The following is an 11,658-nucleotide window of genomic DNA, read 5'->3' as shown; positions in this document are numbered from 1 at the left end:
ACCTGAGATTCTCTCTTCCATCTCTTGTATTCTGTTGCTGATGCTCACATCTATGGTTCCTGATTTCTTTCCTAGGGTTTCTATCTTCAGAGTTGTCTTACTTTGGGTTTTTTTTATTGCTTCTACTTCCCTTTAGGTCTTGGATGGTTTTGTTCAATTCCATCACCTGTTTGGTCGTGTTCTCCTGTGTTCCTTTAAGAACTTCTACCTCTTCAGCAGCGTTCTCCTGTATTTCTTTAAGGACTTGTACCTCTTTAGCAGTGTTCTCCTGTATTTCTTTAAGTGAGTTATTAATGACCTTCTTAAAGTCCTCTACCAGCATCATGAGGTATGCTTTTAAATCCAAGTCTTGCTTTTCGGGTGTGTTGAGGTATCCAGGACTGGCTGAGGTGGAAGTGCTGGGTTCTGATGATGGTGAGTGGTCTTGGTTTCTGTTAGTAAGATTCCTACATTTGTCTTTCGCCATCTGGTGATCTCTGGAGTTAGTTGTTATAGTTGTCTCTGGTTGGAGCATGTTCCTCCTGTGATTCTGTTAGCCTCTGTCAGCACTCCTGGGAGTCCAGCTCTCTCCTGAGTCTCAGTGGTCAGAATACTCTCCACAGGCAAGCTCTCCTCTTGCAGGGAAGGTGCACAGAGTCCTGGTGTTCAGATCTGCCTCCTTGCTGAAGATGTAGGCCCAAAACGGGGCCTGTCCCAGAAGATGTGTCGCCTCTGCAGTTTGCACACTCACCTGCACAGGCTAGACTCTGAGGGACCCTGGACACAATATGTCTCTCTCACCTGCTCTGGCAGACAGAGCCCTCCCGGGTGGCCACCTTTCCTCTGGCGGGGAAGGTTCCCAGATGTCTGGAGCCCGAAACAGGGTCTGTCCCAGAAGCTAGATTGCTTCTGTCTGTCCCAAAGCTATGTAGTTTCTGTAGTCCACACTCTCGCCAGTGCAGACTGGAGCCTGGGCTTACCAGAGCAAAGATGGCTCCCTTACCAGCTCAGGCAGTGAGAGCGCTCCCGGGCAGACACCTCTGCACTGGCAGGGATGGTGCCCTGATGTCTGGAGCCAGACCAGGGTCTGTCCCAGAAGTTGTGTCGCTTCTGCAGTCCCAGCAGTAAGTCTTGGCAGATGAAATATCCTAGGCCCAGGCTAGCAGACAGAGGCTGGAAGCTGAAATCTTCAAGGTCTAGATTTTCGGAAGATTAGATTAGATGGAAGCTAGAAGCTTCCATGTCTAAGTCTAGGGAAAGTTAGAAATGCTCTGGGCTTAGCCCAAGCCATGTATTCACACATTCATTTCTGCATCTGAAGAAATAAAAGCCACATTTACAGTTGCCTTACACCTTCTCCTGTCCACCATGGTGTGAGCGGCCCTCCACCTACTCCAACAGCCATGATTGCTTTATTTCAAGCTCAGCAAAACCTTCTGCAGAGTTAGTTCCAGCCTTAGCTTTTCTTTCTTTTCTTTTAAAGATTTATTTATTTATTATATGTAAGTACACTGTAGCTGTCTTCAGACACTCCAGAAGAGGGCGTCAGATCTTGTTACGGATGGTTATGAGCCACCATGTGGTTGCTGGGATTTGAACTCTGGACCTTTGGAAGAGCAGTCGGGTGCTCTTACCCACTGAGCCGTCTCACCAGCCCAGCTTTTCTTATCTTAGGAAAGAGATACAAGCTGGGTGTCCAGTACCTCAGAGACCAGGTATGGCAGTGCATGCCTGGGACCCCAGCCCTTGGGAAGTAGAGACAGGAGGATTAAAAGTTCAGGTTTGAGGACAGTTTCATGTTTACTGTAAGCATCTCTTTCCAAAACCCGTTAAGGACTTCTAATCTGTAACTTGGAATCCTGCTAGAAGTGTTTTCACCATGGGAATGATGAACACTACTGCCATGAGAGCTTTCCCTATAAAGCCAGTAGGGAAATATTTATCATCTTCTCACCAGCCCATTTCATCTTTTCGTCAACCAAGCTCTACCCAGGCATTTGCCAGTAATTTTTTGTGGTGTAGTGTAACTGTAACTTTTATTCACCAGAGGTAATTGTTGTCTCAGAGGCTTACTGCTGAATAAGCTCTCCCTTTCTAGGTTTTTTTTCTGAAATCTGGCGATCTGGTTTAGCTCAGCTGTTCTGGCCCAAACTCCTCTCGAGGCTGATTGATTCAAACTGGCTTCTCTCAGCTTCTGACTGAATTGCTCTGTGTGGCCTCGGATTGAATTGCTCTGCTTGGCCTCAAACTAACTGGCAATCTGTTCTCATCTTCTGGCTCTTTCTCACTCAGTGTCTTTACCTGCAACCTGTCTGTGTAAAACTCCTCTCTCTCTCTCTCTCTCTCTCTCTCTCTCTCTCTCTCTCTCTCTCTCTCTCCCTCTCTCAAGGCACCTCTCTTTTTTTGTGTGAGTTGGGTGTAAACTATCTCTGACTCTGTCAAGTCTTTCTCTGATTCATCACTTTGTCTGCCCCTCAATTAGATGTCACCTTCAAATATGGCTACTTCCTTCTCCAAACTAACGTTACCTTTATTGATTGGGATTAAAGGTGTGTACTAATTGCAGCTGTATTTCAGCTAGGGAAATTAAAGGTGTGTTTTTTTCCAGCTGGATATAACAGACCTAGACGACCTTTGGATGTGATCCCTTGCAAGAGTGGTCATGTTGCTGGATTAAAACTCCTCTACAGTATTGTAATGTTTTTCCCCCCCCCCCGCCACAGTATCTCACATACACCAGCATTGCCTTGAACTTAGTAAGTAGCTACAGGTGACCTTGAACTCCTGACCCTCTTGTTTCTGCTAGGATTATGGATGCTCAAATGTTGAAGAACTTCAAGCAATGATATTCCAGTTGCATTTGGAGCAGATAGAGTGGGACACTGGGTGATGAAGGACCACACTTTCTGCACCTAATCTCCCAAACTCTTCTCTTCTCTCATCTCCTCGAAGCTCTGTACTCCGGGACTTTCTGCCATGCCTGTCTCAAAGTCCCCCGATTACCTGGTAGCTTTTTCTTGTCCCTTCCTGAAGCGTCTTGGATAACTCCCTGCTTCCAAAGAGTCCTTTGTACTTGGAGGCACATGGTACCCTAATTAATGTTTACTGCACACAGGCACAGAGCCAGGAACTCAATAAATAGCAGTGTATTCTTTGCTCCCCTGGACACCTCTCGTGGCTAAAGATAACACTAAGACTGGCAGATCCAAGATCTGCAGTAGCCCTGTTTGACCCTGTTGTAGAGACTTCATCATGCGATGCATCCACTGCTTATGTATGTGTTTGTTTGCCCAGTGGACACCAAGGTCTTGCTACAGTGTTGTGTCTGAAATGGGTGCTTCAGGACCAGGCTTTGTAGGGAGCACTTGTAATCCTAGTATTTGAGGCAGAGGTGGAGGAGTGTGAGTTCCAGGCCAGATTGGGTTACATAATGAGACCCTGTATCAATGGGGGAGAGTCAGGGAGGGGAAAGGAAAGGAACAGAGAGAGCAGGAAGGAAGAAGAAAGGAAACAAAAAGAAAGCTTTTTCCGTCTGCCACCCGTAGTCCTCATAGCTAACTGCGGCTAAGAAGTAGACTTTCTGTAATGGCCCTTATGAGGAAGATTGTTGTGCTCAAGGTACATTATGGAAAATGTAATGACAGAAATACACAGTGAAGGAGACATTCCTCATGAGAGGAAGGCATGGTCTTTGCTTATATACTTTGACTATAACATTCATAAGGAGCCCACCCTTCACCTTGCATTGAGACTTTCTCCTAAGGAAAGGGAGCAGTGACTGAGCTGTGGTGCTGACCTTTAATCCCAGAACTTGGGAGGCAAATCTTTGAGTTCAAGGTCAGCCTGGCCAACGGAGCCAGTTATGTAGATAAACACTGTCTTGAAAAACAGAGACTGTGCGGTGGGGGGGGGGGGGCAGGACAGAGGGAGGGTTTACACCATTCCCTGACAGGAGCTGTTAAAATGACTCAGCAGGGAGAGAGGTGCTCGCTACCCACCCTGATGACATAAGTTTGATCCTCAGGACCCCAAGGGTAGGAGAAGAAAATCGTTTCCTCTAAGTTTTCTTCTGACCTCCACGTGCTTGCCAGGGAATGTGTACATGCAAACACGCGTGCATAAATTTTTTTATACATGTATATGTGTGTGTGCACATGAGTGCAGTGCCCACAGAGGCCAGGAGAGGGAGTCAGAAGCCCAGGAGCTGGAGTTGTAGGTGGTTGTGAGCCAACCAATGTAGGGGCTAGGAACTAAACTCTGGTCCTCTGCAAGGGCAGCAAGCACTCCTCAGCACCGAGCCATCTCTCCAGCTCTTTTGTTTGTTTGTTTGTTTGTTTGTTTGTTTGTTTTTAAAGAGATAGTGTCTCCCCACTGTAGCCTGGGATAGACTGGGATTCACTCCGTAACCCAAGCTGACCTCAAACCCTGATCAGTCCTCTTGCCCTGGGTGCTGACATCACAGGAGTGAGTCACCACACTGGCTCTGTACTTGATAAAGAAGAGGAATTTGTTCCTTATGGTTCAGGAGGCTGGGGAGCCAAAGGTCAAGGGATTGCATCTCAGAAGGACCTCTTGCTGTATCATCCTATAGTGGAGGGCAGAAGGGAAAAAGAAGGAGATAAGGGGGGAAAGACGGCTGGCTCACTGTGTGTGTCTGTGTGTCTGTGTATGTACACTTATGTGCACATATATGTGGAGGCCAGAGGACTGCCTCNGCTGTCATGCCTCAGGGGCCAGCATACATCTTATTTGTTCATTTATTTCTGAGATAAGAGCTCATTACNTGGAACTCACTATGAAGTTCAGGCTAGCTGTCCAGCAAGCCTAGGGGTCCTCCTCCCTCCCTGCTTCTGGGACTTCTGGGGTTACTGTGCACCCCCACACCAACCTTCATTTTCATTTTTTAGACATGGTCCTCAGTCCCAGCGCCATCCTGTGTCACAAACCATCTCCCACAGCCTCACACATCTTCTCTTAAGGGCAGAGCTCGTGACTTAATGACCTCCTAAAGGTCCCTCCCATCTCTGTCTGTGTGCCTTGTGCTCCCTGTCCTTTCTCTGTGTTCCCTTCTTTCATGGGTCTCTCTTGTTGATTTCTCAATTTCTCTCTCTCTGTGGCATGTGTGTGTATGGGTGTGTCTGTCTGTCTGTCTTTCCCCCCCCGGGTTCTCAACTTTCCTAATTCTGGGGCCCTTTAACACAGCTCATCAGGTAGCATAAAGATATTTTTGTTGCTACTTCATAACCGTAATATTGCTANGGTTATGAGTCTTAATATAAATATCTCTGTTTTCTGGTGGTCTTAGATGGCCCCTGTGAAAGGGTTGTTTAACCACCGAAAGGGCTGTGCCCCACGGGCTGAGATCCACTGTTCTAGAGAAGACAGCTGTGCTTTTTCTTGTCCCTATCCAAGCCTAGCCGCCCCACCCCCACCCAATCTGGACACAGTGGTTAAGAGCTCTGGCTGCTTTCCCAGAGGACCTGAGTTCAATTCTCAGCAACCACATGGTGGCTCACAACCATCTGTAAACAGATCCAGTGCCCTGTTCTGGTGTGTCTTAGGACAGTTATGGTATACTTACATAAAAATAAATAAAATCTTAAAAAAGGAGGACGAAAAGGAAGAGAAGGAGAAGGAGAAGGAGAAGGAGAAGGAGAAGGAGAAGGAGAAGGAGATTGGAAGAAGAAATGTGCCCTCATGGGAAGGCCGGGACTCCATTGTCTGGCGCTTGAATCGCCTTCATGGAGACCTACCAAGAGTGTTTTGAGGGGCCAGGGAAACAGCTTACTTTGTGAAACACTTGTCATTAGAACTCAAGAAAATCCTGGCCCGGTGAGCCACCGTGTACACACTTGTAATCCCAGAATTGGGGAGAAGACATCCCTGGTGATCACTGGCCAACCACCAGCCTAGCTGAATTAGTCAGTCCCATTGTCACTGAAAGATAAAAGCAAAAACCAAGATGGGGCCAGTAAGAGGGCTCAGCAGGGAAAGGCACCTGCAGCTAAGGCCTGATGACCTGAGTTCCATCATGGGAACCCACATGGTAGAAGGAGAGACCTGACTCCCATGAGTTGTTCTCTGACCCCCTCATATGCACTGTGGCATGCATTTGAGAGAGACTACACACACTCATGTGCACACATGTACACACACACACAAAGTATATACATACATACATACATACATACATACATACATAGATGTAAAAAATTAAAACAAAGCCAGGCGGATGGCCCTTGAGGCTGACCTTGACTTCCAAATGCACCCCAAAGCACACATACACTCCCATACATACAAGTACAAACACATACACATATGGATACATGCACATTGCTTTGGATTGGGCTTGCCCATCATTCAGCGTCACTCCTCCTGTCTCTAGATGGCTTTACTCTCCCCAATTGGTTTCTTCTTTCTTTGAACTTGGTCTCTCCATATCTCTGCTGTTTGCTTGGGCCTCCAAGGAGAGATGGAAGCATGATATTGAAATGGACAAAAGAGTTCACTGGGGCTGCAGCTGTCTCTTTGAATATCCTGGTTGGACTAGCTGGTTAAAGATACCACCAAATTTGCTCACTATCTGGGCTTCTTGTTCATGTTTACAATGAACCCTTGACAATCCTCCCATAGAAAGGCCAAAGGGCAAGGCACTTGATACCTGCTGCCTGGGCCTCCTCCTCCTGGCCTCTCTCTGGGACCACACCCCTTCCTGGATTTGACTTGGGGTATGTGGGGGTAGAAGGTTATCTCTAGAGTGGCTCACCCTGCACCCCGTGATGAGGGCAGCTCTCACTCCATACAGCTATTCCAGTCTAAGTCTGTTTATTGATGGCCACCCAACCTCCTGTAGGTCTTTACAATCTCCTGGGTTTCTGCACCCTCCGGAGGAGGCCCTGCCCCTTCTCCTGCACCTCTGGATCTGAGTAAGCCAAGAAGAAGAGCACTTCTGAACTTGGTGTTTAAGCTGTCACGGGATCACGTCCAGGTAAGTAGTCCGCAGGACACCTCATGTGCCCAGTACCCTTGGAGTGTTTGTGTGTGTGCTTGTGCATGCGTGCATGTGTGTGTGTGTGTGTGCGCGCGCGCACGAGCTCGTGTGTCTGTCTGAATTTGTCTGTCTGTCTGAGAGCAAGGAAAGGAGATCACAAGCTGTCCTGACACCAGTCTGTCTTCCTCCATCAGCCCTTCTTCCTTCAGCCCCTGCACCTCCTAGCTCAGTCCTGCCTATGTCCCTAGCACCTTCCTGTGAGTTTCTCTTACTTCAAACCCCAGATGCCCTTCCCAGCTTGGGAGAGAAGGCTGGACCCGGGAGCTGAAAGGGACCTGAGGACAGTGCTTGTGCTGTCTGAAGCCTGAGATCCCCGTGGGGCACTACCCATCCGCCGGATGGTACGGGATCACACCTATGAGCCCTCACTACCTTCTCTCTCTCCTCTCTCTCTCTCTCTCTCTCTCTCTCTCTCTCTCTCTCTCTCTCTCTCTCTCTCTCCCTCATTCCCTCCATTTATTTCTGAAGTGGGGTTATTGCGCTTGCTTGTTTGTTTGCTTTGATTTGTTTTGTTTATATCTGTGTATGTGGGGTGGTGGGTTCAAGACAGGGTTTCTCTGTGTAGCCCTGGCTGTCCTGAAACGCAATCTGTAGACCAGGCTGGCCTCAGACTCATAGAGATCCGCCTGCCTCTGCCTCCGGAGTGCTTGGGATTAAAGGTGTGCGCCACCACTGCCTGGCTCCTTTTTTTTTTTGAGAAGGATGGAGACACACATCACATCCTGACCTCATATTCAACATGTAGCCTAGGATGACCCTGATCTTTCTGACTGCACTTCCTAAGTGCTGGAGGTACAGGTGTGCACCACCATGCCCCCCAGTGTCTGCAGTGCTGGAGGGAATCCGGGCATCTCGAAGGCTAGGCAAGCGCTCTACCACACTGCTATATCCCCACTCCCTGGTTTGTTTTGTTTGGTTGTTTGTTTGTTTAGTTTGATTTTTTTTTTTTTTGAGGCAGGGTGTCTGTCATTCAGGTTGTTGTCAAATTCATGGACATCTTCTCGCTTCAACATTTCCATTCCACCCAACCTCCCCTCTCGCTCCTCCCCCCACCCCCGCCCCCCAAGTGCTAGGATTACAGGTGTGAACCACCATACTGGGCTTGCTTATGTATTTATTTATTTTGTTTGCTTGCTTTCTCAAGATACGGTTTCTCTGTGTAGCCCTGGCTGTTCCACAACTTACTTCGTAGACTAGGCTGGCCTCGAACTCACAGAGGACCGCCTGCCTCTGCCTTCAGAGTGCTAGGAGTGGCCGGCTTTAGTTTATTTGTTTTTGAGACAGTGTTTCCCTCTGAAGCAGAGCCTAGCATCTCCAGTACTTCCGCCTCAGCAGCCCCAGGGCTAGGATCACAGACAGCCCTGCAGATTCTGGGTCACACTAGGAAATATCGTCTCTGCACCGGACTTGAGCAGCCTTGAAGCTCTCCTAACTCATTTCTCCTGTGGCTCAACAATAGAGCAACTTCAAGGAAAATCTATATCTTTCTTTTCTAACTTAACTTTGTTTTTAGTGCTGGGGAGTGAACTCAGAGCCTCAAGCATACAAAGGCTATGCCACCGAGCCACGCCCCCAGCCCCTCCCTGGGGGATTCTAGGCAGGGGCTCTACCACTGAGCCACGCCCCCATCTTCATTTCCTTTCCTAGAGTGTGGCTTGATGTAAGATTGGCCAGAGAGAATAAGATGGCCCCGAGGCACAAAGAAGACCACGAAAGACTCAAAAGAACAGGGCCAGATGGGACACTGGCATATTTGCAGTCCTAGCAACCAGGAGGTTGAGGCAGGAGAATCATAAGCTGGACTCCATCTCATAAAACAGAGAGAACGAGAGAGGGAGCAGGAGAGAAGGGGACAGATGAAGAGAGGATGGTGACGGAGCTAGCGTCCCAGGGACTCTGCCACAGCATCTTTTGCTAGAAGCTTCCTCCTCTGCCAAGAGCCCTGCTTGTGCTCTGGGAAGGGTGAGGGGACGTGTTCATGCTTCCCACCCTCGTGGGCCATGCCAAGTTCCAGTCTGATGAGACTGTTGCCTAAGAGCTGGGCCACCTTGGGGACCGACCAGGTCTTTGGCTTTGGGTGTGGCCTGAATAAAGGCTTTAAGGCCCAGCTATTTACATAAATATTTTGTTAAAAACAACCTTAGTGTCCTGTCTTTTCTACTTCTTTTTACAAAAGCCTACAAAGGTGGAGTTCACTGTTTTATCCTTTACAGTATAAGTTGAAGGTTACAGCTTGGTGATGGAGAATTGCCCCGGGTTTAATCCCCAGCACCATTGCCCTCAACAGAAAGGATGCTCTAAAAGGGTGGGTGGAGGTCAACAAGACAGCTCAGCAGGCAAAGGCACTCGTGGCCACGCCTGAGAACTTGAGCTTAGTCCTCCAGCCCCACATGGTAGAAGGAGGGAACTGAGGAGCTGGGTTTAGTGGCGCGGGCCTTTAATCTTAGCACTCAGGAGGCAGAGGCAGGTGTTTGAAGTTAGCCTGGACTACAGAGTGAGTTCTAGGACAGCCTGGACTACCAAGCAAGACCCTGTCTCAAACAAACAACTAAACAAACAGAAGAAAAAAAGAAGAGGAGAGAATTGTTTTTTGTTCAATTCTGCAAGTTGTCTTCTGACCTCCGTGCCTATGATGTGGCATGAGTTGGCTCTCCTCGCCCGTGGCTCACACACAAAACAAACAAACAAACAAACAAATAAATAAAATATAAGAAAAAAATCTCAAAAGATAAAATAGTGTATATTGAATAGTCACAAAGGGTGAACATATTAAAACCGTAGTCTAATTCCAGAATATTCTATCACTCCTAAAGAGAAACCCTGCCCCCAGTTCATCCCTGTGGATTTTCCTGTTCTATTTCCTCATTTGACCTTAGCCAAAAGTTGAGTAGCATTTCCTCCAGTTATCTATCTCTTTCAGATGGAAGAGTGTGGCTGGCATGCCTGGTTCTTGTCATTGAGAGGGATGGCCTCAAGGATTACCCACCGCGACGCATCAGTCAGCACTTTATGCCCTGTTGCATATCAATAATATTCCACTGCGTGTGAATACTGCACAGTTTTTCCTACTCCCTTTTTAAGAGTTACGAAACTGCAGCTGTGCATATTAATGTGCAAGCTTTCGGGGGAATGCACATTTTGTTTTATTTGCTTGGGTAGAGAGTCAGAGTAAGACTGAGTCATATCAGAACTCTATTCTTAGCTTTGAGGAACTGCGGAATGTTTCCATATTGTCATGGCGTTCATATTCCAACCGACAATGAATGCAAGTTCCCAGTTTCCACGACACACTTGCCATTTTTTCAATTTTTCAGTTTAACTGCAGGAACCAAACCACACTCCATGTAGGTTTGCCTCCAGCCCAGTTTGGTAGGCTCAGTGCCTACCAAGGGTTCTGCTGACTCTCCACAAAGCACGCCCTTTACCAAAAGATTCTATGCTGTCAAACAGCTTCCCTGACCCCAGCCCAAAACAATCAGAGCTCTACTGTTGGATTATTTGGAGTATTTTCGTATAAATGGAAGACTGGGGCTGTAGGTCAGATGTAGGGCCACTGATGGGCCAGCTGTTGAGTAGAGGGGTCAGTCAGCAAGATGGATCAGCAAGTGGAGGTATTGGCTGGTAAGCCTGCCCCATGTGGTGGAGGAAAGAACAGACACAAGTTGTCCTCTGACCTCTACATTCACACTGTGGCGTGTGTGCAAAGAACACTAGCACAAACTAACCAACTAACTAAATGAATGTGTAAAGAACACCAGCACTAACTAACTAACTAACTAACTAACTAACTAACTAACTAACTGTTTAAAAAAATAATAAAGCTGGATGTAGTGTTGCATAAGTTATAAGTTTAATCCTGGCATTGGGAAGCAGAGGGAGGTGGTTCTCTGAGTTCAAGGCCAGCCTGGTCTACAGAGTGAGGTTCAGGACAGCCAGGGCTATACAGTGAGACCCTGTCTTGAATAAAACAAAACAAAAGTAAAAGCCCTCAAAAATCAAAAGCAAAAAAGGTTCCAGAGGACCATGGGGAGTTGGTGACCCGTGGACCACGGGGTCTGCTTGGAGTAAGTAGGTTTCTGGGGGCCTGCCACCCAACAGCATCTCGCCTTCACCCCTTCCAGCATTCTCCTTCTTCCTGAATACCACAGGTGAGCAGCCTTGCTCCATCCCATGTCTCCTCAGCCATGATGTTTAGCCTCATCTCAGACCTAAAGCTCTGGGACCAAAAGACCATGGAGGGTGACCACTAAATCTGTGAGCAAAATAACTCTAGGACAGGGTCTCACTATGTAGCTTCAGCTGCCCTGGAACTCACTCTGTAGATCAGACTGGCCTTGAACTCACTCACAGAGCTCTGCCTGCCTCTATCTTGTGAGTGCTGGGATTAAAGGTGTGCATTACCATGTTCCACAACCTTTTCTTCTTTAAATGTTTTCTCTCAGGTATTTGTAAGCAGTAGCCTAACGGTGACTTTGTCTTCCTTGTGTTGATGTAAATGAATGGCAAACAGTTTTGAATTTTCTGTATTTTTAGTTTTTATACATGTATATGTGTGTGTGCACATGAGTGCAGTGCCCACAGAGGCCAGGAGAGGGAGTCAGAAGCCCAGGAGCTGGAGTTGTAGGTGG

The sequence above is a fragment of the Mus pahari genome, chromosome 23, assembly GCF_900095145.1.
Source record: "Mus pahari chromosome 23, PAHARI_EIJ_v1.1, whole genome shotgun sequence".
Classification (NCBI taxonomy): Eukaryota; Metazoa; Chordata; class Mammalia; order Rodentia; family Muridae; genus Mus; species Mus pahari.
The sequence above is the reverse complement of the archived record's forward strand: the minus strand, read 5'-3'. Positions refer to the sequence as shown.